A 25,205-nucleotide genomic window follows, 5' to 3' on the forward strand; every position below is an offset into this window, starting at 1 on the left:
CAGGCATTGGTTAGAATCTTTCATCAGTTAAAAAAGAAAAGAATTATTTTCGTAATTTTAAACGTGAATTCAATTCCAATTCTTACAATATAGAGTCCATTTGGCCCAATAACATGAACCTAAATAGAACTCTATTCTCAATATAATCTGGATCAGATTTATTGCTGGAAATCGCTTTGGTAATACCATCGAAGAAGTTATTTAGATATTTGTTCCATTCTTCCGCATAACAAAGCAACTAAATTTGGTTTTCAAAATGAAATATAGCTTTAATATTTTAAAAAACAGTTTCCATCCGTTAGTGATTTCATTTTAGATAAAGAATTACATTATTTTCCTCCAAACTCTCAGCTATCTCATTTCTGAAACGCACATTTTTAGTTCCGGCTTTTATTTAAGTGGCTAATTAAGCAAATTTCACTTCAAAAAACATGGTCGTGAGGAAGTGTATTTGGTGACCTCTTCTAAAGAATAATTTAGTCAAATTCAGATCTTGCGTCTTTCCATCTAACAACAAACAAAAATCTAATAACCTTGCCAGTTTAATCTACGATCTTGTCTTTTACTCAATATATGAGATTAAATTTTTCACTAAAATTGCCAGTTTGGGATAAATTTCACAACCGATATCACTTTTTACTGGATTTTCGAATTTTGGTGGAGTATTTCCAAGCAGTCACTAAGTTGGGATACTAGTGGATTAGGATGTGAGGTGATTGATGTGTGGAATTTAATATAAAGGGATCTTACAGCTTTTGAAACATAAGGAACAAGGAAATCTCGGTGCAAGGTAGAGTTAGAGAGACGTAGTAAGTAGCATTAGCGATTCTACGGAGTGTTTTTGACTGGAAGGATTGGATTCCTGTAGATATTGGAAGCTTTGGCTGAGCCCCAAAGTTCCATTCCGTAAGTCCAGGCAGGTTTCAGTATCATTGTGTAGATAAGTCTTTTATTCGGTAGTGAGAGTTTAGAGTTCGCTTGTCGAGAAGTCTAGAGAGAAGTTTGAATCGTCTGTTCAGTTTATTGGGAGAGAGATGACTGTTGATTGAAGAGAATTGGTAGGATTAGTTGGGATCAGATTGTGTTGAAGACCGTTTTTTATTAGAATTGCAGTGCCCCGTATGGGCATTATCATCAGGGTGATCAGTTCTGTGGATAGTGTAGTCGGTTATGTTGAAATCTGCCAGTAAAATGAGTCTCTGTGATGAGTCTTCTGCATTTTGAAGCATTGGTCTATGAAATAAAACCCTTAAAATTGGTTTTAAATGCCGTTTTGTTTAATCTTACGCCAGATATGTTGAGAATGACAATGAAGTAAGTCACATTTTTGCATTTTCTAAAATAATTTAAAATCCCATCACATTCTAATAAGCAACAAAAAATTTGATTCTATGTAATAATAATAAAAACAAAAATAATAAAGCTATTTTTATTATCTGCATCTTTTTACAGAGCAAAACACAAAACTCGTTTTATCTCAAAACTGCTCAAAATGGACTTACGCCACTTTCATTCTCATCGGGTCAATTATGGCCAGAGAACAAACAAATATAAAATTAAAACAATAAATATTACATCTTACGTCTAATCAATAATCTGATAACTTTCCTAATTGGAATTAACTTTTCAATTAATTAAGTTAGGAGAGAAAAGTAGATGGAAATTTAGTAAATAAAGGTAAAGTTACTAAACACGGCAGCCAGGTAGACACCACAAAACTGATTACATTTACAAACTACAAAAGTAACCAATTATTCATCAGATTTTTCTTTTTAAACCACTTTCGGAAATTCCTACTATTCCTTGATGAAGGACCTCCTAGATCAGCGTTTCCCAACCTTTTTCTTGGCTCGCGTACCACTTGGTAGAACATCATGCTAAATTGTACCACTTCGTAAAAATGATTGTATTTCGTGAAATTTGTTATTCCGAGTGTGTTATTTTATTATTATTATCTTTATTTGCATAGAGATACGAGTATAATGTATTTGTTACAAAGGAGTTCTAGTTCACGTTCACCTTATAATTTTTGTTGTTTGAGCTATACTTTGGTTGTTGGTAAAATTGTTGCTAAGAATTACCCTGCTTCTGGAGGTAAAGCACCAGTAGCTGTTACTTCGTTAAATTACGAAGTTATTGAATAAACTAATTTAGCAAAAAGCGTAAGATGTTAAATCTCCACTACAAACATAGGGCAGCAGGTAATGTAAATATTATCTAAGGATTTCTCAAGGGAAATGAGCATTTACTCCAGTACTATTTTTATATTCAAACTAGTTTGCATTCAACTCAAATTAAAGAAGAAAGTGAAAATAAAAAAAAAAAAAAAATAGCTAAGGGAATTCATCTACAATTAGGGCCAAAGTTGGAGGACAAAATGCAGCCAGTGGGGCTGATATTCATTTCAATGATGGCTACTAATTCCCCTCTTGTCTTTTCTAATTGCTTGTATACTTTGCAAAATGCTGTTTCAATTTTAGCATAATTGTTTTTTTGCAGCAAATTTTGTTTTTTTCCCCACCTATTTGCTTTCTTTAACTACTTGATGAGGGAATGACGCAATTAGTTTTCCTAGAGTAAACATTTTCGTTAATTTTCATGGAAATTTCTGTCTGGTTAATGGAATTTTCTTGTTTTCCTTTTAATGAATTGGTGCCATTGATGTACGTTTAGTTTTCAGTTAGATTGTAATTTTTAAGTTATTGCGTGCACATTAAATAGTTATAGGATTTACTATCTTTTTTTCCTCTGCAAATGATAGCCCTACACAAACCTAAGCGTTCCCTAAACTCCGAGGTGTGGCTATTACATGACGAGACTATTGCTGTAAAATATTTTAATTTTAATTTATACATATTTAGTTATTATCACCTTCAATATACACCACTCCCCTTTCCCTACAACGCTCCATGCAAATTTACCATTGTTCGAAACAGTGCTGAAAGTCTTTTTCTATGAGCTCCTGCCGCTTTTTCTTTCACAGCTTCAACGGACTGAAATCGTGGTCCTTTTAATGCAGATTTGACTTTGGGGAACAGATAAAAGTCACATGAGACAGGTCAGGCGAATAAGGCGGATGGCCTAAAACTGGGATGTTGTACTTGGCTAGAAACGTCTTGACGGACAATACAGTGTGAGCCGGCGCGTTGTCTTGATGGAGAACCCGTGACTTGTTCTTCCACAAATCGGGTCGTTTTTTCCTTACTCTTTCACGGGGTTGAGCAAGTAACTCACGATAGTAATGTTAATTAATTATAATGGATATTTTCATCCGTTTTGGACGTGGAATGGCAACCTAGGCGGTCATCATCTCCGACGTCTTCTCGGCCATCTTGGAAACGCTTGAACCACTCAAAAACTCGCGTTCGTGATTAACATTCATCGCCATATTTACATTTAATTAAAGATAAGTTTCAGTAGCGGCTTTACCCAGTTTCATGGGAAATTTCACGACAATTTGTTGCTCTACTAAATGTTTAGTATCATGTTTTCGACAAAACGAAACTAACACCTCTTACCCAAACGACGGTTCCGGTCAGACAAATTTCTCTACAAACACGTGAGACGCTGCAATCGAAAGAGAAGGTTTTACACTACACAGCTGACGGCCGTTAGGATTTGGCGCATGCATAGTTCTTCTGTAGCAGCATCAGTCTCATTATTTAATAGCCACACCTCGTATCTAATGTAAGTTGTTATGTAAATATATTGGTACTTCATTATTTTTTTGTAAGTAAAGTTTGTATTTTGCGATAAACTTTTGTAATCTATCTATCTAAATGGCTGCGTCAATTTTGCACTCTAAAAGCGAAAACTGGGTGTTCATTACTTTCAATTCTCTTTACTTCGTCAGGAGGATTGGTTTTTTTTTTTTTTTTTTTTTGATAGAAGTAATGAAGGCTATCAAGTTCCTTCCAAGTCAACTTTAGTCACAGATGTAATGTTTGAACTAAAAAAATCACAAAAAGTCGGGTGAGTGTTCATACAAGATTCTTTTCATGAGAAAGTAAAGTGAAACGGTCGAATATTGGCGAAAACTATTCGAAAACGACCTTAACTCGATAAAAAAATTCTTGAAAATTGAGAATGATATTTAAAAAAAATAATTTGTTAGCATTTTTTCTCAATATTTACCTAAGATTAATATTATCTCTAAAATAACAAATAAAATTATTAAAATATGAGAAAAAGATTTATAAAAATGAAACACCATTCTTAATATACTTTGATCAGCCATGAATCGTTTTCATTGGACGGGGCGTGGTTACCCGAGACGTGAGCATGACACGCCCACAGTCTACAAACATACTACATTGTGATTGGCCACTACTTTAAACTTAATAATTTCAATGAAATTACTAATTTAAATTTTTTTTTTCAACATTTCTTCCATAGGTATTTGATAAATTTTCGATTTAAGCAAGAAAAAATAAATCCCATTAAATGACCGTTAAATAATAATTTTTTTGGAATAATAATTCATGTTTTACACAATTATCGTTAACAGAAACCAAAAACTTGAGAATTTATATTGTTCAATCGTGAAATAGATAAAAATGAGAAATGGACTTGTTAGCCGCCATTAAATAGGCTGTAAGCATCCGTTGGAGAACTCTAGTGGCGATATCTGTAAACATAAATGCAGTTTCTACTTTAACCATATTGTTAAACATGAAGAGGTTGATGATGGTGACTCACTAGACTTATATAGAACTATCTTACACTCACATTTAACCATTTTGATGACTCACTAGACTTATATAGAACCATCCATATTTAACTTATTTTTTACCACCTTACATGTAACCTATTTATGTATTAGTATATCATTTTGGCAATCTATCTACTACACATCTCCATGTTAGTGAAGTAAGTATTTTGAGCTACTTCTTTTTCACCTTAGCTATTTCACTCTGTGGAACCTCGTTTTGTTGGACATTCCTGGATTAGAAAGATCTCACGTAAGGCTACATTACTCAGTTAACTTGTGAGTAATTGTTTTAGTGTTATACATACATCACAGCAATTATTATTTTATATGAAATTGAACCAACCTTGGATTGACTTGCCACTTATAAAGTAGGCGAATACTACTTTAATTTAATCTTCTTTTTCATCTTTTTGAACCTACTTGGTTCCTCAATGCGTATAGAGAGGATGTTTTATTCCTCATTTATCAGTGTTTACTGTGAGCTGGTAACACTTTGCAAGTTAAAAGTATTACTTGTTACTCCTTCAGTAAACTGTCTATTATAGCTATTTGTTTTACAGCTCTCAAAGACAAAAATCCTAGTGATCAGGTTGCCCCCACCAAATAATTGCTCCAGCGATACTTCAATAGAGACATCATCAGAACTCATTCTAAAGACAGATTTATTGAAAACATAACAGAGTAATTTTTACGGCATATAAGACATGGTGAAATTCTTGTTTCGCTCCTTGATTAATTTATTCAGAAAAGGTAAATTTCAGCAAGTTTAGTGGTGAGATGGAAACGTAAGCGAAGCTGAAAATCAATACACCAAACTGGATTATCTTTGGTGAAGGATGAAAGACCTCAAAAGCGGTCAGATATACGATGAAAATCCCATGCTAGGGCGGATATCAAATATATTATTCAACATTAAGAAGATACTAACCACATTTTGTACACTTTTAGTGAAAGCGTAATAAATTTAATTTGATTCACTGCAATGTTTATAATTTAGACATCTGTCGATTGTTGCAGAGACAATGCAGTTGGAATACAGAGAACTGCCGTCTGATTCAATGCGGTAAGTTTACATTCATTTTTTGTTTGAATTTAAACCAATAATATTAGGTATTATTAAAACAGTATTTTAATCTAAATACTATTGGTGGAATGAGATTAAAAGTTACTGTAAAACAAAAAAATAATCAAGTGATCAATAAAAGTTTTTAATATGCTGCCCTCTCTAAATGGTCACATTACGAAGCCACAATAGGGAACCATGGTATTTGATCAACACACAATGAACGAATGACGACATATGCACACACATACACTCCCAATTGCATGACGTACGTTCATCTCTACGGCATATATATTTCCTACGTATACATATGTACAATTATACATAATTTCAATGCATGTACCTTTGATTGTTTCGCAGTCAATACTGGCTTTCTCTAATGTAGAATGTTACCTAGTTAGGTGTTTCCATATTCCCTGTTTCACAATTCAAATTAAGGCACCATACCTGTCTGAATAGAAGCAGAAACCCCGGGAGTAACTCTCTGCTTTTCATCCTAGTGTATTACTTCCAAAAAGATTGATTGTGTATTAATTGATTGCGTAGACAATATCAGGACTCCAACTGATTTAACTTCACCGATATATGATTGAGCACATCCGTTACATTATCATAATCAGAGGCAAATTCGTTGTGGTGGTTATAAGAGTGTAATAGTAAATGGAAATATCCACAGTTCGAGTTCTACTTGTCATTTATTGTATAAATATGGACTAACATTTTTGTACTTCCGTTTCCTTCCACAACTTCTATTTCAGTATAGCCCAGCCTGAAGATACAGGCGATTACTTTAATTTTTCTTACTTTAACTTATTTCTGTTCTAAAGAAATGGTGATTATTCTAGCAAAGTAGTTGTCCTTCAGTTTGCCAGCAAAGTCAAATGGAATTATTTAGGAAAACATTGCCGAAAATGTTTGTAACGTCCTCATTCTGCCCAAGCTTGGGAAGCTGGAAGCTTAGTCAGGTTCAAGTTGACAAATGAAGCCCCCCATATCAGCGCGGCTAACTTAAAGCTCAAGTAGACTTCTCTAGTCTGCTAAACCTACTTACCATTCTTATGCTGTTGCACAACATTTGGGTATACACATTTGGCCCAATAGCACGTACAATACGAGGTAAACTTAATATACCTGCCAGTTTACTTACGTCTATAAGAAATTCACACATCGAATAGAGAGAAGAAATTGTTCTTTTTAGTCATTTAGATTGTCCGGCACGACAATTGTATAAGGGTTGATCGTCAGAAAACGCAGGAAAAAGGGTAATATTGAAAAACACCCAACTTTGACCATTTTTTTTTTCTCTTTTTCCTTAAAAGATAAAATTCCCAATTTTTTCGTAAAATAAAGGGCAAATCGTCCCTTATACAGGGTGACCAGAGTTATATGCTCCACCCACTTTTTTATTTAACGGAGGGGAAATTTCGAAAAAATAAAAAACACATATTTAATCATTTTTAGTCTAGTTTATTTCCAGTGATTGACCCATTTTTTTAAACCCTTGTATCTCGAGATACAGCATCCAACTTTTGTTTTTCAAATGGAACGTTATATTTTTTGTTGCATATTTTTATAGTATTTGAGCTCCTAAAAAAAAAAACAACAAATTTTTTTCAACAAATCGGTTAGGTTTTTCAAAAGTTATGATAATTTAAAATATGAAAAATAAATTTCAGTTTATTGTCAAAATTACGTTATTTTTTTTAAAGAATCTGTTCGAACTGGGCACAATCAACGGATAGCCAAGCCAAAACTCTGGACTCCCACGCTTTGCTTGTAGCAGCACTTATGGTGGCGAAGTCAAGATCTAGGCAGGCTAGAGTTATTCGACGTTCAGCACCGGGGATTGCTTGCTAAACTCAAGAGCATCCTACCAACTACATATTTTCTCATTCTTCAATCTTACCTTACTGGACGCTTCTTTAGTGTCGTCTTTGGAAATTCCTATTCTCCTTGTTTCCCAGTTCGTGCAGGTGTTCCCCAGGGAAGTGTCCTTGGGCCTGTACTCTACACCTTACTCTACACCACCTTTTTACTCATGCCAATGATACGGCAATCCTCTCTCCTCATAAATACCCGGTCCTTGCCTATCGCTCCCTTCAATCCCATATAGAATCCCTTGAGCCTTGGCTAAAGAAATGGAGAATTAAAATTAATGAAAACAATTGTAATTACATTAGATTCTCCCTAAGGCGAACAATCCTTCCACCCGTTTACCTAAACCTCAATCCTCTTCCCACAACAGATTGTGTTAAGTAGCTAGGACTCTTCATGAACAAACGCCTGGAATCCACATACTAGACTCAAACGGAAAGAACTGAACAGACGATTCAAACTTCTCTCTAAATTTCTCGACAAGCGATCTAAACTCTCACTACAGAATAAAGGACTTATCTACACTATGATACTGAAACCTGTCTGGACTTACGGGATGGAAATTTGGGGCTCAGCCAAAGCTTCCAATACCTATAAAATCCAATCCTTGCAGTCAAAAACACTCCGTCGAATCGCAAATGCTCCTTACTTTGTTTCTAACTTTACCTTGCACCGAGATTTCCTTGATCCTTATGTTTCAGAACCTATAAGATGCCGTTATATTAAATTCCACACATCAATCATCTCACATTCTAATCCACTAGTATCCCAACTTACCACTCTACCAGGAAATCCTCCCAGGCGGTTGAAGCGCAGGTGGCTACGCGATTTTCTAAATGAAGTGAGTGCCAATGTACAATAGTGAACTGTACCTCTTTGGGAGTTTCATCAATTTCCCCTCATGTATTCATGTATTTATTCTGTAATCATATTGTATCAACTTGTAAAAAAAACAAGTTAAGTATAAGAGTCGATCAATCGACAAAAGGTATATCAGCGAGTACCCAAAATTTCATTTCAGCCATTTAGAGACGTTCGAAAAAACTTGTGTTTTATTCAAATTTTATAACAATAGTATCATTTAAGTAATAAGTGCAAGTTTAGTGCAACAGTATGAAGTAAACATTGTTCGGTTTAAGTTCATTCATAATTATGCTAATTAAGCTGATTGTTAGTTCACCAATCTAACTAACTTCGCTGTTGTGCAGGTTTTTGGTACTAATGAAAACTAATGGAACGGCATAGATTTGAAAAAAGAATCTGAAAATGTCCATTTTATAGTTAGCTAGCATCATATTCTCAAATAAATTACTGTGTCAACTTTTGTTAATATTTGTTTTATATCTTAAATAAAGTAATGTATATAAAAAAGTAAAAGAAAGTAAAAATTCTTTATGCTAGCAAGAGTTTTAATACAACTTCATTTAGTATCCTATTACTGTAGTACTCCTAGCATATACCCGGGCTTGTTCCATTAATTTTTCATTAAACTAGTTGCGATGTAATATAAGCACGTTGTTTACTCATTTCACACTTTTTAATTAGAATAGATCATTCTTTCTACACATATTCCCTGTGAGTGTAAACTGTATTTCTCTCTAAAGTAACCTTACTTAGTTAGGACTTGCCATTTACATAAAAACGATGAGGTCGTGCGGGTAATATCCCAGTCTATCCTAGACTATCAACCCTTAGACTACTGTGGGTTCCATTTGACCTGCAAAAGTATTTATTTTGCTTTAGCGTACCCCCAAGCTAACTCCTGCTAAATATCTTTCTTTCTATCTCTCTGTGATACTCGTACACATTGCTGGGATTGCAGCATCTGATTAAGGTGTTCTTTACCCGGTCACGCCGAGTCGTTCCAGCTACCATTCACTTTGGCCACACGGTCTGAAGACTGCTGTAATTCATTGAGTGAGTCTTATGCAACGGCCCAAAAGTTACTTTTTCTCCTGTGAAAAACCTAATACTTCGTTCTTGCGATTGTCAGATCTTGTATTCTAACCTTTTCGTTCAAAATATTCAATTTATCACCAAAATCAGCTACTAGGTTTAACTCATAAGCGTTAATAGGTGGACAGATTTTAGCTTCCAATTTCCGAGTCATTTGTTTCTGCGTTCTTTCTACACATTGTTCATTACAAAAAAATTAAAAGAAGCGGACTCAAGGAATCACTTAAGATTAAGATTTAACAGCGGGACGGGACCCATGCCCCACGGCACCGCAGCCACCAAGAGGCTTATTGTGCCTTCCCCTTTAAGTCTAGTAGATGAAACCTCCCCTTCTAAAAAGGTTGAGGGCTTTCCCTACCAGTTCCTTCTGCGCTATAATCTCCTTTGGCCTTAAAGTATCGTATCGCAGTCTCTCGATTGAAACACAATCAAACAACAGGCGAGAGGCCGTCTCCTCCTAACACAATCTACACAACGATTCTGAGCTGATAAGCCCTACCTTGTACAGGTGCTTCCTGAACCTGCCGTGCCCTGTGAATAGGCCTGTAACCAGAGTAACCTGATTTCTGCCCAAGCCCAGAGTATCTTTGGTTCTTTGTATGCAAAGTCATGACACTCTTGCCGTGTTTTACCCCAGGAAGCATCACCCAGTTCTTTTCATGTTCTCTCCAGATCCAATCTCTGAGAGCCTCCCGAACTGCACCTTTGGTGATCCCCAGGACTGGTTCCGGGCAATGAAAGGAGTACTAGCTCCATTCCTGGGCAGTTGATCAGCTAATTCATTCCCCTCAATCCCCATATGTCCCGGCACCCATTCCACAGTTGTACCAGGGCCTTTTTACATTCCCAAACCAGGGAAGAGGTGGTTCTGAAAGAAGAAAGAGCCTTCAGTGCCGGTTGACTGTCCGAAAAAATGCAAATCTCCCTATTTCTAAGATTTTCCTCAGCGCAAGTTTTAATGGCAAAGTCCTCGGCCTGAAAGACGGTAGCATATCTCCCAAGAGCACTTTCAATGAGTATTAAGATACTCATAAGGGTTTAACCCCATACACTCCAGCTCACAGTCCCGCAGGCCATCTTGGAGCCATCCGTGAACCACATGACTCCCATTCCGGCACTGTTCTGTCCAGTTTACCCTCCCATTCTGTCCTCAATCTGAAGGAATCACTTACTCTCACTTGCCTGTGAGTTCGCAATATTTGCACGCCCTATTGTACATTGTATGAGTGTTAGGACCATCATTATAAAGATTGAGTTTTGTTAGGGGCTGAGATTTCCGCAGTTATGCTTAGATCCCTTAAAAAAAGTGACTAGAACATTTCCCTTCTCAAGCTCCCTTTTGTTGACAGAGGTTTATACGCAGTTTTCTCTAACGGTTTTGATTCCACTTATTTCATAGCAAAAGCTTTCCAAAACAGTAACAGGAAAACAAACTACCGGTAAGTTTCTTATTTAAAAAAGAGATCATCTCAGCGATAACACAATGTCTAAGCGGAAGATTTGGCACAAGGAACAAATACGTTACCATTAAATTCTCCTTTCCTAGTTCACCGCGTAGAGTATGATGTTAAATACTATCACAACCTGACTTCCTGACTAAGGCACGAAACTGTGAGATGAAATCTATATTTTAGTAACATTTAATTTAATTTTCAAATGCATTGAGTATATTCATTTACTGTAAAAGTACTTTTATGTATTTTGAGAATAATTTTTTCAGTAATTAACATAATTTATGTACATTACGTGCTATAATTATTATCGCGAATTTTACATCGTACTTCCATTTATACAATACATTTAAGGATGTTAAATACTATCACAACCTGACTTCCTGACTAAGGCACGAAACTGTGAGATGAAATCTATATTTTAGTAACATTTAATTTAATTTTCAAATGCATTGAGTATATTCATTTACTGTAAAAGTACTTTTATGTATTTTGAGAATAATTTTTTCAGTAATTAACATAATTTATGTACATTACGTGCTATAATTATTATCGCGAATTTTACATCGTACTTCCATTTATACAATACATTTAAGGTTACTGATAACAGAGCCCAGATTTAGTAATTATTTAGCATATTTATTTTTTTATTCTAGGGATTTATTACTTTATACATTACTTTACACATGGATTATTATTATAATATTATAATTTTCATATAAAAAACAAAACAACACCTGACATAAAGTATAATATTAACATGTGGGGGATAAAAAAAAAATGCACCCACTGAATTTTCGTTAAGTAGAAGTGGAAAGCTTTTATTCAGGTATTTTACACATGGGAAATTCAGAACAGTAATGAAAATAGGTCGCGTGCTTCCATTAAACTATGATGAAACTAACACGTATCTATTAGTGGTTGAATAAAGCACTAAATATAATTTGTAATAGTTTATAGCTGAATAGAGAGAGTGGCAAAAGTTGTAGGAACTATTATTATAGTTTGTAATCGGTTTTGTTCTGTAACATTTGCTTTTTTCTTTATTTTAGTTTATTTTGTGTTTGTTTGTCATTTACTAGCTAGTTTGCTTCTTTCATAAACTACATACGAGGATCGTTTGAAAAGTCCGTGCAAAAATAAAAACTACTTAATTTTTGGGGGTAAACCTTTTTTATTTTTCAACATAGTCTCCTTTTAGGCTTATACACTTCGTCCAACGCTGCTCTAGTTTGTTGATCCCTTCCGAATAATAGGATTTGTCCAAGTCTGAAAAATAGCCATTCGTTTCTGCAATCACCTCCTCGTTTGAATAAAATCTTTTTCCCGCCAGCCATTTCTCCATATTGGGGAAGAAATAGTAGTCCGAGGGAGCCAAGTCTGGAGAATAGGGGGGATGTGAAACGAGTTGGAACCCTATTTCCATTAATTTTGCGACCACAACTGCTGAGGTGTGAGCTGGTGCGTTGTCGTGATGGAAAAGGACTTTTTTTTGTGGGCCAATCGTGGGCGTTTTTCTTGCAGCTCGGTTTTCAAACGGTCCAATAACGATGAATAATATGCATCTGTAATAGTTTTACCCTTTTCCAGATAGTCGATGAGGATTATTCCTTGCGAATCCCAAAAGACAGTCGCCATAATCTTTCCGGCCGAAGGGACGGTCTTCGCCTTTGGTAACCCATTGTTTAGATTGTTCTTTGGTCTCAGGAGTGTAGTGATGTATCCGTGTTTCATCCACAGTGACGAAACGACGCTTAAAGTCCTGCGGATTCTTTTGGAACAGCTGCAAACCGTCCTTGCAACACTTCACACGATTTCGTTTTTGGTCAAGCGTGAGCAATCGCGGCACCCATCTTGCGGATAGCTTTGTCATGTCCAAATGTTGATGCAAAATATTATGTACCCGTTCATTGGAGATGCCCACAGCACTAGCAATCTCACGCACCTTCTGTCATCCATCACCATATCATGAATTTTATCAATGATTTCTGGAGTAGTAACCTCAACAGGGCGTCTAGAACGTTCAGCGTCACTTGTGCCCATATGGCCACTCCGAAAATTTTGAAACCACTTATAAACTGTTCTAATCGAAGGTGCAGAGTCACCATAATGTTTATCAAGCTTCTCTTTAGTCTCCTGAGGCGTTTTGCCTTTCATAAATTAGTGTTTAATCAACACACGAAATTCTTTTTCGTCCATTTTTTGAAAATCACTCGACTTCCTCGATTCAAACGAATGCCAAACACAAAGAAATAGACCGATCTGGCTGAAACTTGGTGTGTGTTCTTCCAAGAGATGCTACTAACTAAACATAACCTCGATACGCGCCAGTGGTGCTATTTCTCTGACTTTGCACGGATTTTTCAAACGACCCTCGTAAGTATAAAATACATATTTCTGTAAAGATCGAACGGAAACCAATTGGGTTTTTTTAAAAACACTTTACAACTCCTAAAATCTATTCTGAATTTTCATGTACGAATAGAAACTAGCAGAACTCGCTGTAATTTTAAAGCTTTTAAAAAAACTTATGATTGGCGAACAAAGTTGTTGCAAACCTCTAATGATCGCCTCTCGAAACTGTGTTGCTCCAATTGTTCTACCTCTAACAATTGGTTATCATTTAACACGGCTCTGAATTGGGAAACATTTTATTGATTGATTTCTATTGTGATTTGACTAAGAGGTGGGCTAGCTAATATAAGAAAGATTAATGAGCTAAAAAGACATCAAAAACTTTTTAATTACTTCCGATGTAAGTGCTGTTTTCGATTCTTCATCTAATTCGATTTATCGTTCAATTAGTTGTATCCTAGTTTGCGAATCATATTTACAACTGAATTATAAATACATCCAACATATCTTAGCAAAAATAAAACAAAATAATAATAATAAAAAGAAAAAGAAAAAAGGCAAGAATAATAAAAAAATAAATATAATGACACTTTAAAATTTAAATATATTTAAACTGAAAAGAAAGACATCATTTAACTTACTGAGATGAACTGGCTCCGTAAAAGAAAAAAGATTTATAAAAATTTCATCATAACTATCCACAGCAACATAATATTTTTGATTAAGTGGATCTCTGTAAGATGAAAGAGTAGGACACCATGCGATGGCGTGAGCAATGTCAGCAGGTTCGTTTAACGAGCACAGTTGACATAATTTATCAATATTAAATTCAAAGTTTTGCCGATTTAAATATACTTTACCGTTTTTTTTTTGACGTGAATACGTCTTTAAATTTGCTATCATATGGAGGCAATCCAAAAAACCTAATGATAATACAATCGGGGGATACAGTTTGGCATTTTAGTTTCGAATCTATCGTCTACATTAGACCACTGGATAGCTAAAGGATCAAAGCATTCATAACGATAAGCGAGGACTGTGACGCATCGCGTGCGGTGGAGGGGGAAGCGCCGCCATTTTGAGACCATTTTGCTGCGTATCGAGATTTGCAATTAGTATAACTTTTGACTCGGGGAAGCTACGATGTTAGTTTAAGTTTTAATCGTCAGCTGTCGTCACAATCTATCGATTGTATATAAAACATTAGTGTAAAATAGTGACAGTGAATATAATAAGGTGTTAGAATAAAAAAATATTATCATAAATATATCATGTCGGCCTAAACGCATCGAAAAGCCAAAATCAAATACAGAGATCGTATACGGTTGGAAAGGGCTTCTCAAGAACAATCGAATGGTAATAATAAAACACCATATGACCGAGTCAAGCTGTGCCGGGAACGTAAAAGAATGAATGCGGCCGAGCGGATCAACGACGGTGTCAGTACATACATCTGCAACTGGGGCGGTTGAAATTATGCAAGTGGATGATGAAATCGCTTCTACATCGACAACGGACTTGCGTTCGATCGTCGATTTGTTTCCTTGATTTCATCCTAAATACATAAATAAAAATATTTTATATAAAAAATATAACCCGTTACGTAAACGTATTCACGTACAACTTACGGCCGTGTCCATGACACAGCCGCAGTTTTTTTTTTTTTTTTGTGGAACTCAGAGAAAAACTTAATAAATAAAATCCAATGAATTGGTTCTACAAGGGCAAGACATCCTTCCAACAATAATTTACTTAATTGGCTACCAAAATAAACACCAATGATTTCAAACTTCAAGAGTGCTTACTAATACCATGGCAATGCCCTGCGCTAGCATATATACTTCACTATTTCATCCACAAGTGTTCTAGAAAGCACTCTAATATTTTAGTGCGGTTACTACTCTAGATGCGCAAGAACTAGCAGACTGTAACTAGACGATTGAAGAGCACTCAATCCCTACAGAGGCTCTAAGAACTTTACTCATGAAGAATACATATTTGGTTTTTAGTAACCAAACTACAAAAAAAAGAGTATCTAGCCATTAGTCTTATTGCAATATTTTTAAAATTTGTTGCGAATTTATGTAGTTATTCGCTGGATCTTCGCCCTATTCTGTCAATTTGTGTCCACGGATTCTTTCTGAAAATTTTCATAAAAGTTCATAAGGTGTTTTTTTTTTCCGCGTAGGAGGTGGTAGCTATTTGTTATTATTAGAGTCTCTAGAGATTTCCAGGATTTACAACACAATGAATATTGATGTGGTACTACTATGGCAATCAGAAGATAAGGTAGGCGAAAATTGCTTAGGTTTATTTAAATGTTATCTATGGACAAGGACAGGTGATAAAGGAACGAGTATTCTGTTTCAAAACTGGGATTCTCTTAGAATGCCTTTCTTGCACAGAGTATCATAATGAAACAGTGCTATGAACCTTTACTTCATTCTAAGGACAATAGCTGACCTTGGAGGTGGTGGCTAGTGAAGTGGAGAAGAGTAACAATGGTTTGAAAGCATTGAGGGAGGCCTGTGTCCGGGCGTTGACAGAACTAGCCTCAGGGGATCGTTCCTTCGTCTCCTTTGTGATTACATTGTAAAACTTTATGACTACAATCACAGTTTATGTTTTCATCCATTTTTAGTTTTACTGTTTTCAAACAATATTTCTAAAAGTTTTCTTTAAATTTAAAAAGTTTTTTGTTAATCTTTCGTTTCTGTAATTCTCATGTTGTGTATCTCATACTGAAATTATTAAAGGAAACAATAAGAGATGCACCAATGGCGCAGGACCCAGCTTAATGTGGAAATTATCGCTCTAAACTACTTAGAAATGGAATTCACCTAAGGATTTCCGTGATAATGTATCGTCCTAAAAGTATTCCTTTAAATTGTCATAGAAGTTTATTTTTAATAATTCTTACGGTAAGGTTGTCTGAGTGGAGGGCTGGCTAACATCTGAGCTAATACTTGATTATTAACTACGATGTTATAGGATAGTTCCAGAAGAATAAGCAGATCTGGTCAGCCGGCTGCTTTGAAAGCAGATCAACTTACAGGAAAGAATCTCTTATTAAATGGACGATTAGTTGCCAGGCTGAGAAATCGATCGTATTATTGAGAAGAAATTCGATAGTAAAATTTTGTATTTTAATCCAGTTTTTAAATTTATTATTTTTTAATAAATGAACAAAAATCAGTGCACATTACTTTTACATTACGAAAATCTGCAAGTCCACCAGTTCTACTGAACGGTGTAACGATTCCTCCAGCTGACGTAGTACGATACTTAGGACTGTACATTGACAAGAGACTCACCTGGAACCCACATACTCGACTGAAACGACAAGACGTGAACAGACGCTACAAGCTACTTACTAGACTACTTGACCGCAGATCCAAACTCGACTTGAACCACAAACTGACAATTTACAAAACACTGTTAAGACCCATATGGACATACGGAGCTGAAGTGTGGGGCTCAACCAAACCTTCTAACTCCAAACGCCTGCAGACACTACAGTCAAAAATCCTACGGAAAATCCTGAATGCTCCTTACTACATTTCTAACCTTACAATACACACCGACCTTCACATCCCTTTCGTCACTGACCTAATAAAGTCTCGCTACCGTAAATTTCACAGCCTCCTAGCTCTCCATCCTAATCCTCTTGTCCAACAACTCTCCTCTCTAAACCTTCCAGACAATCCTCCTCGTCGACTGAAGCGAAAATGGCCTAGAGATCTGTTGTGATTAAATCATTGTGAAGGAGTTTCGCCAGTGGGTGATTGCTCCAACCATGACTTTTCAAGAGAACTGAACCAATAAGATCAGATTTACTTGGTGCAACAATTGTTGCAGTTGTAAATATAAAAATAAAGTGAAAAAAAAAAATTATTTTTTAAAAATAAATTTAATATTTAAGAGTCTATTAACAGCGCTGTGGTTTTTATTGAAAATAACTGAGCGAAAAATGTTTTAGCTGGAGGTTTATCTGAAGGACTAAAGTTTTAGCTAGTGGTTAGGTGAAGTCGGCTGTAGGTGGATATCCCGTTGGAGTGGACACGATGTTAGGGGTCAGTATGTAGGAGTGTTGTACTGGATGTTGAATACGGATTATTAGGATATTCCACATTGGAGGGTTTGTATCGTGATCTGGTTTAGTACGCTTGATGGTCACGTATTGACCAAAGTCCACTAATCCCTGCCATTTAATGATTGTGGGGGATAAATAGGAATTATATTTCTTGTCCTGTTTTCAAACTTGCTGTATGTAACAACTTTACTCTTTTACGTTCAGAAGGAACTTTTGATATTTATTTTGATTGATATTTAAAATTTGGATATTCCTCTGTTATGATAATTCTTTTGATTTTTTAGCCTTTACTTCTTTATATGCATTTTTACTTAATTATAAAAAGAAGAAAATTACAATTCTTGAATTGGCTTAGAAGTAACAAAATAAAGAATCTGTTAAATTGTTATTGTATAAATTCATTTTAAAATTAATAAAATGACGGTAGTGATTTTATTTATTATTGAGCATGTTAATTATGTACAACAGTTCCTTTGAAGGGCTACTGGATGCAAGTAATGGCACATGTTTACAGCTCACTACATGCATTAGTTACTACATGAAACTGTTGGGCCGGCAAAAGGGCGTATATTAACACATTAACCAATATAAATAACCTGGAGCCTTTCTACCTTACAATTGTACTTTATCTTCAAGCTTAACATTTCCCTGTTATTATGGTTGCTGTTTTTGTGCTGTTCGTAATGTTTGTTCTATGTTTTAATTATCTTACTGGTTAATTTATTGAACTGGGCAAATAAATGGTCTTGAATATCGGTTTAAAGATCTTATTCTTTTAGTAATGGCTAATTTTGGTATAAATAATGGATGGAATCCGTCACCATTTCTGGAACATTTTGTTTGGCAAATTATTTAGAGACTCATTTTTTAAGTTATGAATAGCGAACAGGATAGAGTTGGTGAAATGATGCAAACAAAACCCCATTATTCCGTTGCTATGGTACATACCAAAACAGTTATGTTGTCTTATTTTGTTGAATTTTCGAATGAAGAGTTGTTTGATCAGTGTACCAGATCTTTTATTCTTACCACGGCACACCAAATTCTATGTTTCATGGAAGATGGAGATGGAAGTCAGGAATCGCTTTAATAAATTCAATCCAATAAAGTTCCAGATGGCTCCAGATAGTAAGTAAACCATCTGCAAAACATTGAAGCTAAAAAAAATATACGATAATCTTGTCTTTCTTTGATTACCAAAATACTATTACATATCAATAGATGTCATTTTCAGTTTTTGGTGGCTACTAAACTGTCATCGAAGATAGAAAACTCTTTGCTCTCAGAGTGAATCATCTATAGCACTATACTGAAACCTTAATGGACTTACGGAATAGAAGTGTGAGACTACCAAGCGCTCTAATTATAACCAACTACAAACACTCTAATCCAAAATTCTTCGCAGAATCACTGATGCTCCATTTTACGTTTTTAACCAAACCATTCACGAAGACCTCAATGTTCCTTTTGTACGCGATCTCATCACATCTCGGTACAAAAAATTTCATAACTCTCTCTCCTCTCCACTACAATCCGTTAATCCAAGAACTTTCTTCCCACTCCATTCCTGGGAATCCCCATAGAATACTAAGACGACCAAGAGATCTGCTGATGGAGTAAAATTGATGTATAATTTTTTCTTTGTAAATATGTAAATATCCCTCTCCCTTCTCATTCAGTCACTATTCTCACTCAGTTCTATTACTTTGCTAATTACTCTCATCTCGCTCAGCTCAAGTTGTTCACTATCCTTATCTCATTCTTTATCTAACATCTGCATATTTCTCATTCCTCACTGCTTGACAATATCTCGGAGGGTTGTCAGTGGACAACTGCTCCACTCTTGTGCTCATCTTTTTCCTTCATCACATTATCTAGATGCTAATTTTGCAGATGTAAATTTTTCAATAAAAATAAAAGAAATGCATTTCTCAGCGTGATTATGCCTCCTCATGGCTTTATTCAAAATTTTAAGAACATTTGTCCACTTAAAATTTATGATTCAGTAAAAGAGATTCGTAAGAGAGAGTGCACTTCATCATTTTCATTCATTTAACATCATTTCTCTTTCTCCAGTCATCAGGCGTCTCTTTTATTCCCTTTTAATTAGACCTACCTACACTTGTAAAGCTACATGTATTTTTAACCAGCCCCATGTCTATATTTGACAACTCATGGTGTGTTTGTTTATTATTTACCAATAAAGCCATTCCACTAGTGCCTTGTTCTAATTTGGTAAAAGTATATTCTCTTTCTAATGGAGAGAAAAGCTTGTCCTGCTGAAAGTTCAGCTTTTTACCGATTCCTTATTAAACAATTTCAGCAGCTTTATCATTTCTAAGTACATGAGGGTTTGATGATTTATTTTTCTTTCTATTTCTATATAATTATAATAAAATATAATAATTATTAATACATTTAGATCCATTCTTTTTCGGGGTTCTTTATTCTTAACTCCTCTATTTTTGGAAAATTTGGAAAACTTTTCACGTTTATAAAGTCAATAAATTTCTCAAAATATTGAAAGAAAACTTCGGAAACATTGCCCAAATTTTGACGTAGCTTCAACAATGACTTTTGACCTTAATTGTTTCTACTTATCAATATTTTATTATTATAAATAATTTCCATCATCTTGAAAAAAGATTAGAATTGAAGAGCTAAAATTTAGTCGACCTCTATAAACCGCGGTAGTTCAAATTATTGACAAAAGATACGCAAACAAAGCTGGAGGAGATATTTCTCTTTGCAAAAGGGATTATAGAGGGCTTAATAGTTTCAAATTAGAATGATGGGAGAATTTTGTAGATCAATTAGGGCAAGCCATATTCTCTTGATTTCATCACAATTATCTGTAAGATAACTTTGAGGCAAAATATAGTCATAGATTTTCGTTGATGTCTTCAATTTAGAAATTGTAAAAATTAGAAATATTAAAATTAACATACAATTTTTTAGAATTTGCTATCGAAAGCCAGTTCTTATGCAAGATTATGCAGAATAATATTCAGAACTGATGAAACAAAATTAATCAATATTCAACGCAAGATATTGTAATCATATAATCTCTTTATATGAAGATAATCTCTTTATCTTCCAAGTACTTCGGATGGTGGAGGGCCAGTAGTTCTTCAAGGATATTGGTGTCCCTACGAGTATCGCTAACCTAATAAAACTCTAAACTTACACAATGGAAGATGCACAAGGCATCTACAGGCAATCTGCAGAGATCATCTTTCACATGAACTCCTTCATTCACACTTACAGACCGTTTTGTGAAAACAAAGTCGCATTAAAAAGCCACTTTAGATTTTTTTTTTCCAGCGTATTAGGCTATATAAAGCTACTTAATACTGCCTCTAAATGTCTGCGACTAGATTTCATAAAAAGCAATTTTTTTTTTCGCATAGCATGTAACACAATTATGCAATTTCCACATCGTTTCGATACTTAGTCATTTATTTGTTCATCAAAGACTTTTCAAAGTGTTATTTATTGCTTAACAGAAGATTAATTTCTTCTAGAAGACATATTGTCCACAATATCGATACATCATATCCTTAACCACGAGCCTAATGGCCGTAAAATAATATCTTTGCAATTCAGTTTGAACATTTCTTGTTTTGTTTTTAGATTCTCGATTTCTTTACCGACTACTTAGATGAAGATCTAAACTACCGACGGAATCAAAAAAGACTAATATCCAACTCTTGTTATCAATCCTATGCGAGCCTACTTGACTTAAACTCTTTTCATGGAAATTTCTGTCCAAGTAACCTCGAACAACTTTCGCATTATGTGCCGGGTAACCACCTTGTTTAAAATACATATCTAGCCGACGTTGTAGAGGAATATCTTCAAGCAGAACAGGCAAAATGTCTCTTAAAAAAAAAGTTAGATACCTTTAGTGCTGCACGAGACCGAGACGAGGCGAGACTTTATGCAGATCTCGCCTCGGTCTCGTATGGCAAGTGCTCGTCTCGGTCTCGTCGAGATATCTCGGTTTTTTTGAATTTTTGTTTAAGTATTAAAAATGAAAAAAAAAAATGAACCCAATATCTGGGGCAATCAAAATAAATAAAAATGGTTTGTTATTAATAATTTTTTCAAAAATTGTTATTATTAAAACTGTCCGTTATTATTAAAACGGTTGGACCGTTGTATAAGGGTTGATCGTCAAAAACTGCACGAAAAAGCGTAACGCTGAAAAAACCCCAACTTTGAATTTTTTTTTTCTCTTCTTCTATAGGGTAAAGTCGGTTGAGATGGCCAACAGCCGAAATTTAACCGAAATGTCGTCCGTCAGCGCTGCGTGACCTCTCGAGTGATGAACGTTGAGTATATTTTGGTCTGCGTCAAAGCGTTATTAATTAACTCAGAGAATAAAAACATTATCGTCTCAACAAACAATTTTATGATAGTTGCATATTGCGTGCTGCAGCGAATGTATGTGTCGAAATGTTAGTGTCATTTTTTACATATTAGGAAAGTACAATATACATTAATGAATCCTATCTTCTAAAACTGTCAAAAAGTACGCGTTGAGTTATGTTTATTATATTGGCCATCTCTCTCTAGGATTCGGGATAGATGGCCATCAAACAGTAGGGATAGATGGCCAATTATTATTATTATTATTTTTTAATATATTGGTTTCGTGACCGTAAATTACTAAATTAAGAATTTAGTATTGGCGAGGAATCGGTCAAATAAAAACTAGAACTCGCCTTTTTTCGCCAAGTTTCGACAAATATATTGCCTTCTTCAGGGCCTGGATATTACAAATACAAACAATTTAGAGAATGAGTAATGTAGAAAATCAGTTAACAAAATTAACAATTAACAAAAACGTTAAACACAAAACATCGGAAAAACCTAACTTCTGTGGCGGTATCTGTGTGTATTGTTTTATAGTATTCCATTTTTTGGGCAACTATGTTGACTACTAATTCTGTATCTATATAAGGGTTCGTAAGGGTTTTTGGTTTTTCCGATGTTTTGTGTTTAACGTTTTTGTATTAAAAGAAATTTCCCGATATCTACTGTATTTACTCTTTTGCCAAAGTTTAACATTGTACTTAGACTATTGTATCTACCCCGTCTCTTTATAGTCATTACCGACATTCCCGTGTAAGTCCCGCTACATCTGTATAATATACATATATATTAAATATACACTAGAAGGCCAGTCTTGAGCTGAGCCAGAGAAGAAAGGGCTAGATTGTTCTAGGAGTTTAGTGACCGAAGCCTATAACGGTCCGCTGTATAAAAGCCAAGGGAGCGGCCCCAGTTGGGGTGGTGGCAGTGTGTGTTTTCCCAGTCAGTGAGTCGCAGGTATCTAAAAATTAATATTTGAAAAACCAAGACGAGACCGAGATATCTCGACGAGATATATATAATGTCTCGGTCTCGGTCTCGGTTGCTCAAGTCTCGACCGAGATTCGTCTCGTTTCTCGTGCAGCACTAGATACCTTCACCAGTAAAGTTCTCAAAGTAGAATGCAAAAAATATGCAAAAAAAAAAAATATATCGTTCCATTTGAAATAAAAAAGTTGGATGCTGTATCTCGGGTTATTGGGGGTTTAAAAAAATGGGTCAATCACTGAAAATAAACTAGACTAAAAATGATTAAATACGTGTTTTTTATTTTTTCGAAATTTCCCGCCGTTAAAAAAAAAAGTGGGTGGAGCATATAACTCTGGTCACCCTGTATTTTACAAATTTTCGTTCTTTTTAATTCAATTCTGAATTTAAAATGCAATATTTACATATTTTATTGTACAAAACAAAATAATTTCTACAGGACCAGTCCGTTAAAACATCTGCAGTTTCCTCAAAAACCTTTACACCAAAATATTCCCATCGAAAACCACTTAAAATCGAACAGACAGCTGTTATATGAAAGTTAGTTTCATTTTGTTTAATCTGCACATAAAACATTTCTACATTATATCATCCAACCTGACTTTGTAATTGAAATTCATTATTTCACATCTTGTGTGGACGTATTATTTGCATCAAAGCATTCGTTGAAATTACAGGAGTTAATTACTAGTCTTTTTTTTTTTGCTCATTAAATGACATTCAGCAGCAGTTCGAGACATTATTAATGCATTTTAAAAATTCTCTTTGACTCTGGTAATAACATTATTAATTAATTGTACCGTCCAACGGTCAAACTGGCACAGACTCATTATCGAATATGCTGTCCAGATATGCAGCCAAACTCATTTTCACCACCAAACCCTTGTTTTAGTTATAGTAATCGGCTGGAATCGAATTCCAGAATTTTGAGTCGCAATATTAAAAACTTTTAGATTGGTCTATAATTGTTACCTTCTCCAAATAAAGTAGGTTCAACATCTATTGATGGTTTATTAAAAATCAAAATTTATCCAAAATAAAACTGTACTAAAAGCATCGCAATGTCCACAGTATGTTTGTTTATTCAATTTTCTTGAAAAGATGGTAATATTTTTTTATTTTGAAATATAAAATACAAGCTTTCTGTCCTCGACATCTGACTTGGCGTTAAGTGCACCAGAATAAAAATAGCATTAATTTGCATTTACATCAAAGCTACAATTTTATCATTAAAAATTAAATAGATATCCAAATTTTGTACATAATCATTGCTGGGTTTTTTAAATTTACTTCAAATCTTTTGGTTATTTGGTATTTAGTGCATAAGGGTTATTTGGTTTCTCCTGTGTTCTGTGTTTAACGGTTTTTGTTATTTAAAGAAATTTCCCAATATTTATTGCATTTACTCTTTTGTTGTAATTAGTCTATTGTATCTGTCCAATTATTACCAAAATTCCCGAGTAAGTCCCGCTATATCTGTATATATATACCTGCTTCTCCATTTCTGGCTCTTAGTTTCTGTCACTCAACCAACCCGCATAGCCACGTAAGTTTCAATAATTATAAAAAATTTATTGCATTTTACTGTTTATTTTTATATTACTGATTTTTACTGTTTTTTCTTCGTTACTGACTCTGTAAATTGTTTTGTATTTGTAATATCCAGGCCCTGAAGAGGACAATATATTTGTCGAAACGTTGGCAAAAAGACGAGTTGTTTTATTTGACCGATTCCTCGCAAATCATCCATCCTAAGTTTAACAATTTACGGTCACGAAACCAATATATTCATATTTGCATCAAATAATTAATTTTCTGATGAACAAATAAATATTAGAATTATAAAGTTGTCTATTTATAGGTTATGTAAGTGGGTTTTATAAATGTACCATTATAACAAGTTCGACATTCAGGACAATAATGTGACACACAGGATATAAGATGTTATTTACACCATCAAAATGTTATAGAAATAACTTCACAGTAATGTTACGTCAGTTCTCGTTTGTTGGCTATTGAATTGTGCTGGAAAATTCTCCCATTTTCCCTGTGATAGTCATGTTAAAAGGACGGAAATATTTGAAAATCTTCAATCATTTTATTCTATCTATAACTTGCAATGTCTATCTAAACTTGGGCAAAGAATACGAGTACATAGATATTTTACAGCCTCCACTATCAGCAAAGCTTGTTTGTAATTTTATATTTTCATTTTTTCTGTAATTTGGTGTAAAGTTATTTATTTGTAATTTATAGTCATCAAAATATATAGAATTTAAAATGATGGAATGATTGAAAAACAATCCATCTTTAGTGATTATTAGTAACCACAAATTG

The 25,205-nt window shown here is 34.6% G+C and overlaps 1 protein-coding gene and 1 long non-coding RNA gene across 12 annotated transcripts in view; one reads left to right on the forward strand and one right to left on the reverse strand.

Moving 5' to 3' along the window:
* LOC141450977 (cell adhesion molecule 2-like) overlaps positions 1-25,205 on the reverse strand; it is a 673,919-nt gene that overhangs the window by 337,669 nt on the left and 311,045 nt on the right. The gene's annotated exons all lie outside the window — the stretch shown is intronic.
* LOC141450962 (uncharacterized) overlaps positions 5,704-25,205 on the forward strand; it is a 43,872-nt gene continuing 24,370 nt past the window's right edge. The window contains exon 1 of the long non-coding RNA XR_012456468.1: positions 5,704-5,774. This is a non-coding gene — a long non-coding RNA (uncharacterized lncRNA). The remainder of the gene's footprint in view (positions 5,775-25,205) is intronic.

Source organism: Rhodnius prolixus, unplaced genomic scaffold, assembly GCF_049639745.1.
Source record: "Rhodnius prolixus isolate KJV_2025 unplaced genomic scaffold, Rpr scaffold_8, whole genome shotgun sequence".
Taxonomy (NCBI): Eukaryota; Metazoa; Arthropoda; class Insecta; order Hemiptera; family Reduviidae; genus Rhodnius; species Rhodnius prolixus.